The 6,751-nt window shown below is 45.5% G+C and overlaps 1 long non-coding RNA gene across 13 annotated transcripts; it reads right to left on the reverse strand.

Annotated features, from left to right (window-relative positions):
* Positions 1–1,471: 1,471 nt before the first annotated feature.
* Positions 1,472–5,872, reverse strand: LOC125515161. Of its 13 annotated transcripts, none has more exons than XR_007286843.1 (6): positions 5,366–5,871; positions 4,903–5,058; positions 3,960–4,054; positions 3,277–3,458; positions 2,577–3,151; positions 1,472–1,942 (listed from the first exon to the last, which is right to left on the reverse strand). It is a non-coding gene; the product is annotated as an uncharacterized LOC125515161 (long non-coding RNA). The 13 variants fall into 13 exon arrangements; XR_007286842.1 differs by having other exon boundaries at positions 4,903–5,095; XR_007286838.1 differs by having other exon boundaries at positions 3,960–4,935; positions 5,366–5,872.
* Between the last annotated feature and the right edge of the window lie 879 nt (positions 5,873–6,751).

A 6,751-nucleotide genomic window follows, 5' to 3' on the forward strand; every position in this document is an offset into this window, starting at 1 on the left:
ACCATCTTTGCAAAATGGCTAAGAAATATGTGCATTGTTTTTTTTAGAAAAGGAGGATGAACCCCGGCCTCTGCATCTGGGAGATGCATACGGCCACTTTATTGATTATTCTCGAGGACCTTACAATGTATTACAACAATGTGCCTGAATCCACCATCTTGGCAACACATGCCGCTACTCCTATCCAAAATGATGAAGGGGTGCTAGCTGGGCCACTACCCAAACCACTCACCTAGGCCTAACATCAAAAGCCGGCAGTCGAAACATATTCGGAAGCCCCAGCCGAGCCACATACCGGGTCTGGGACACAATCCGGTCAGACACACTCGTGTGTCGTCGCCGCCATCTTCCACAAGTCCGTCTTCAGGTCATATTGAGGCTTCTACCTTGTCTGGCCACTCAGCCATCGACGTCACCATGACGCCAGACAGCAACCTCCTCCTGCGCGAGTCCATCTCCGTGCATCAGACGACGAGTCTCAACAGCACCACGCCGCCGAGATCCGCCACCTTCAATGGGAAAGATGAAGCACCGCTCCACCAGAGTCGCTGTCCTCTAGTCCCTCGAGCCCGTGTGCACCTCCAAGAATGACACCCCCATGGTGGAAAACGACACCAGAGAGCCGCCATCATCCGATCTACTGATCTAGGGTTTCCCCCGGAGATAGCAGAGAGTGGCCTTGAACATCTCCATGACGATGCCTTCAGGAAGGGAACGGCGCAGACAGCGTCGCCATCGCCGGCCTTGGCAATAGCCAATAGCAGGTTTTCACCCAGATCTCATCGAAGACCTCCATCTCTCATGCACGGGTCGCCACCGTCCTTGCCGAGATCTGGATGATCCCGCTTGGCAGATCTCAGCACAGGGAAGCCCCCCCACCGAGACCCGCCGGCCGAGCAGGGGAGGCCGAGGCCGCGCCCACAGGTCAGATCCGCGATGGATCCAAGCCCACGCCGCCGCCCCGGAGTCAGCCCCGCGCACAGCCGCCACCGCCTGCCGAGGCTCGCCGCCGCGTGCACCGTGCCCCGCCACGGCTCGCCGAGGCCTGCCGCCGCAGGACACCGCCGCCTACCACCTAGATCCGCCGCCCACGGAAGAAGGGGAGGCGGGAGAGGGAGTCCCCCCGCCGCCGCCGTCTGCCACGCGGGTTTCACCCGACGGCGGCGCGAGGAGGGGAGAAGGAGAGGGCGGCGGCGGTGCCTAGGGTTGGAGGCCCCCGAGTCGCCCGAGGCGGGGGCGACGCAGGGACGCCAGGGAGGGAAGAAACCTGGATATGTGCATTGTTTGGTTTGCGGCTTTGCTATTTTATTCCCACCGCCGCGGTTGCAGGTGCTCTCCACACACGATGTACTTATTGTCTGGTATTAATGTGAGGCATATGTAGTCTGAGAAACATAAAGACCAGGAATATATTGGGTTAACTATTGTGACCAGCTTGCTTAGAAATAAAAAAACTATTGTGGCCAACTTATTAACCAATAACCGAAAATATGGATAGTTAATTTCCTAAAGTTGGGACATTTTTCTCATGGATCTGTAACAATTTTCTCAAAATCTAGAACAATTTTATCCTAAACCTAAAACTTTCTCCATTTCATATGGTGTTGCCAAAAGAAACATAGTTTAAGCAACGCCATATACTTCTAAAAGGCTAATCATTTATATACAAACTTCTTATGTGTTTCCGATGTCTCAATGCTTGTATGGCATCTTGGTGCCAAGAAAAAGAGATGACCACCCTTTCTTCTGTTGCTTGATGTTCGTTTAGTTGTAAATTCCAGCTTCTGACTAAAGGCGCCGAGAACTGCTTGAACTGATTGCTGACCAAAATGTGATAGTGGCTCAATGACAAAAGGGTAGTGCTACACGGTGCACATTCTTGTGGATCCCTGTATATCTCCCATGAATATTTCTTTGCTTGACTGATTGTTGATATCCATGGCTATGCCAGAAAAGGAAAATTTAAAATTAAGAACTTTGAAAATCATATACTGTACCGTGATATATATGTGCCAAAGAAGCGCAAATCATTTGCTGATCAGACATGACAACTTTGTACTCCGTAAGTTTTGACAGAGAAGGGCAGTTTATTACTGTTTTATCTGTGACCATGAATACTGTGAGCGACATGCGACGCTAAAATAAGCAGATAATATATATTTTTTCCGTTCTAGTGAGCATAGAGCAGGAGTGAATCTTACTAAAATAGCATGAGCAATTTATGCTATGGCAGAAAGTAGCTAAAAGAAATACTACTGACGGAAGAATAAAAAATCCAGGAAATGGAGAGATTATACTTGCGAGTGCAGGAAAAGTGGCAAATTCAAAGAATGTACTTTCATTTAGCCAACAGATAAAATGTTTCTGTTCTCGTGAGCAAACGGCTAGAATGAACCTCATTAAAATACCATGAGTGATTTACCCACCGGCAAATAGTAGCTACTGATGGAAGAACAAAAAATAAGGAAATGGAGAGATTATACTTGTGAGTGCATGATAGATTATTCCAAAGGAAGTACTTTTTTTAGCCAATCGCTCAAAGCAAAAGATTAGTGCAATGGATAAAAAGTACAGACCTTGACAGAATATCTTGTTCTTGTAAATCATGTGCTCTACAAATTTCTGAAATCTGCCACTGTAATTGTACAAAAGTCTTGCCACTGAAATCTGCCACTGTAATTGTACAAAAGTCTTGCCACTGAAATCTGCCGGGCTGTCCACATAAGTTCTTCAATTCGGTCATAATCCAAATCATAAAAGTAAGAAACTCTGCTAGTTGCATATCTTTTAAAGAAATGAATTAATTAATAATTACACCTCTCTGTAGTCCGTAATTTCATCCAATTCGGCTTCTGCACCACTGTCTACTCATTCATAATATACAGAAAAATTTAGATGGCAGAACATTGTAGATCAGAAGAAAAACTTTCAGGGTAAAATCCATGTCAACAAAAAGAACAGACATAGAGCCATCATGAGATTTGGAGCCACAAAAGTAGTAAGGAAAAGGAAGAAATATGACGAAGAGAAGGACTTTTTTGCTCGGTAGTACTCACTGATCCCTGCTAAAGAGAAAGACATGAGACTGGATGGAGAAGCTGCTCTATGTTGTGAACACACCCATTAGTTCATGCACATAAAGGGCACTATCCTGGAGCAAAATCAATTGAAAAAATTGACGTCAAAAAGAGAGTAGTATACTTTCTAAACTCAAATTATAGCTACGGCAAAACAATGCTCGACTTTCTCTAGCAAGGGCAAAATTCAGAGATGTACCTATTGAGGAGGTTTTCATGTTGGGCAGACGCGAGGCACTGGATGTCAAGGGGTACAGGGCTGTACAGCACCGGCGGCGGTGGGGGTTTGGCCACTGATGATGAAAGTATGTCGTCTCTGCTCTCAAGCACCACCAGATCATGGTAAAACTTCAGTAGTAGAGGACACCCGACCGACAACATCTAAATAAACACAAATCGTTAATTCACTCTAGTTTATTTTCCATAGGAAAACATATGCAATAGCATTGTAAAATAAAAGGAATTATCAAAATTAATTAGTAGCTTAATATGAGAAATCAAATGGGAAGACAAACGGCATTACTCAATAATCAAGTGGCCAGGATACACACACAAACCACAAAATATATTTCAGTTAGAGAATATTCTGCACGCGGTTCATGATTTGCTCTCCGAGCAATTGAATCTTCACTATCAGTTCCTTTGTCTACATGAATAACAACAATCACACACTTGAGCATGCAACTGGAACTCTACTTTTTTGCCAACAATCTGGTATTGTGCTTGGAACCGTAGGGAGCGAGCGGACACTTTCCCTTCTATACTATGTTGACCTAACACTTGCACTTCTTTTTTACCACTAAAGAAAAAAAACTCAAACGATTGCACACACAAAAAAATTGGTTAAATGTTTTTGTGCAGGGGAGCTGTGGGAGACCAGACCTTAGTAAGAGCTTATGACCAGAAAATAAGAGTGCTCGATAGCCACGTGATCGCCCGGTCAAGCATGTTATAGATGGACCCAAACCTGTCAAAATCTGAAATTTGCAACAACAAATAATCAGTTGGAAAACAAATTCATGAAGCATGAACAAACAAAGGTAAAATTTATTGCTATCCGAAGGCCTCCAGATCTAATTTTGAATGGAAGGCTGCAAAAACATGTCACGGAACAAAATTAGAAAGTTCAAAATATAGTGCAAAGTACTTGGTTCAAGAAAAATTGTTGCACGGGCAGCCAACAACTGAAGAAGAGAAACCGATCAAGAAAAAGCTAAAAGGTCTTACATTAGTGAACGAAGGGAGTATTATTTAGTGTCAGGTTCTATACTGAATTACGACATAATTAGTTCCTGGTCACATTTTCGCAGAAGCTCGATGCCAGAAATTGACCAAAGCCATGGTTATACAAACATGTATTGTTGACTTTGTTGTACACAATAAAATGATCTATACATGTTAATGCTACCAAGGAAAAATGTATGGCATGATATCTTGCAGAATTGATTCACTTTGCACAACTTCACTTGAATCATCTATAAAATTGTACTTGTTCATTATCGGTTGGGCATTGACAGAAGTTCTATGTAACTGAAGGCGTCAAGGTGGTAAAACAAAATTAGTTATGTGGTTAATTCCAGTATAAAACCATGCCGAATAAGTGACTCTGGCTATGGTACCTGCACAAGTGGATATGATGAACAATCTTGTTAACAAACCACAAAAGTTAACACTTGATAGTTTCAACCTGTACAAAAGATGATAACGCAAAAATTCACCTGAAGCAAGACTTTTTCTGATGCAGTTTTTCTAGGCAAGAGTTACCACAGTTCATGGAAAATACTGCAGTTTAATCGATGGCCATTTGCAAACATGATTTCTTCACCTCTTACTCATGATGTGCAGAAACTTCGTTGATCTGGTTATAACACATGCAAACCAAACATATGTGTTGCTTAAATACTTGCTGATCTTCAGTTCAGTTGTGGCTGCTGAATACTTGCAGTCAAGAAATACCAAACCACATGCTGGAGAGCAAGTCCTTCATTGAAAAGAATCACCAAGGGAGCTATCTTGAGCTAAAAGAATTAATAAAGCATGCTATATAACATAAATTTTCCCAAAATTCATAGAAAATACTATCAAAATCGCACATCCTATTTAAGAAGTATTTCGTAAGATTTGGTCCTTTTTCAAATCCATACAGAGAGAACATTTTGCTACCCACAAAATGCATATGAAGAAATGATCGAGAGAGCATCCAGTAAAACGATGACTCACACCTCTTGACGGAATTAACAGTCCAGATTCGACCAAAGAAGAGAAGGGATGGATTTGGGGAGCAAAACCTGCGGATCTAGCTGATGTCTCAGCGCATTCTTCAAAAGTTGAAGGAGCAGTGCCATCTCTGCATAGACCCGCAGCCTCGCACCCGAGTCCCTCCCTAGATCTTCGCGCCCCGAGCAGGAGCTCTGCGCCCATGCACCGATCCAGCGCCGCCGGAGAACCAACCACGGCCACGCCTCCCTCTTCCTTCCTCCTTCCCTCCCGTGCTCTCTCTCCATGTCCAGGAGACACATGGGGACGGCGGAGGCGGCGAGGCAGAGGAGCGGTCAACGGTGGCGTCGTCTGGATCGAGCGCCTTTGTGCTCGATGGCGAGGAAGGCAAGGCGCAGGTCCTCCGGCGTGCGATGGCGCATGGGACGGCGCAGGTGGCTGGGCACGTGGATCCCGGCAGGGAGGGTCCAGATCCAGTCGAGGACGGGGCGACCGGCGGTGGCGGTGACGCGCGCTCGTGCGTGGGGAACAGGAAGGGGATCGTGGGGACTGCGGCTTGAATATACTAAACTACATGGTCGTTTCTGCAAAAACAAAACGTTATCTGAGGGAGTCACTCAAAAAAGGATTGCGGGTTGAATTTGAAGAAAAAGAGGGACTTTTCTGCAAAATTTCCAATGACGTACGATATCGCTGGTTTATTAGTAGGTAAAGATGGGTGCCGGCGTCGCTTGCATTGTTTTTGCTACAGGCCAACAAACTGTCCTCGCCCGCACAAAAGCGGTTCATGAGTGCCGTGAGGGCTGCCATGGATTTTGGCTTTTGTTGGCTGAGGTGGCGAGCGAGCCATTCGTCGCGGATGCTGTGTTTGAAGGCTGCTAGGGCTTCGTTATCCGGACAATCGATAATTTGATTCTTTTTAGTTAACAACCTAGTCCAGAATTTCCTGGCGGACTCTCCGGACTGTTGAACTATATGCCTTAAGTCATCAGCATCCGTAGGTCGAGCATATGTACCTTGGAAGTTATCGAGGAAGGCCTCTTCCAAGTCCTCCCAGCTGCCAATAGAATTTGCAAGAAGACTGTTGAGCCAGTGCCAAGCTGGCCCCATGAGTTTTAAAGGGAGGTATTTGATGGCATGGAGGTCATCGCCGCGGGCCATATGAATGTGGAGAATGAAGTCTTCGGTCCACACCGTGGGGTCCGTGGTTCCATCATATGATTCTATATTCATGGGTTTGAACCCTTCTGGGAATTCATTATCCAGGACATCATCCGTGAAGCAATGAGGGTGTGCGGGGCCTCTATATCGGGCCGTATCGCGATGTAGCTCTGATGGAGTCCGTCTGCGGTTTTCAGCCTGCGCATGACTAAGTTTGTCACGTCCGAATAGGTGGCCATCATCGCGGATCGAGGTATGCCCTCACGATCCGTGGATTGATCTAGTATGTCCCGCTT

The sequence above is a fragment of the Triticum urartu genome, chromosome 6, assembly GCF_003073215.2.
Source record: "Triticum urartu cultivar G1812 chromosome 6, Tu2.1, whole genome shotgun sequence".
In the NCBI taxonomy this organism is placed as follows: domain Eukaryota; kingdom Viridiplantae; phylum Streptophyta; class Magnoliopsida; order Poales; family Poaceae; genus Triticum; species Triticum urartu.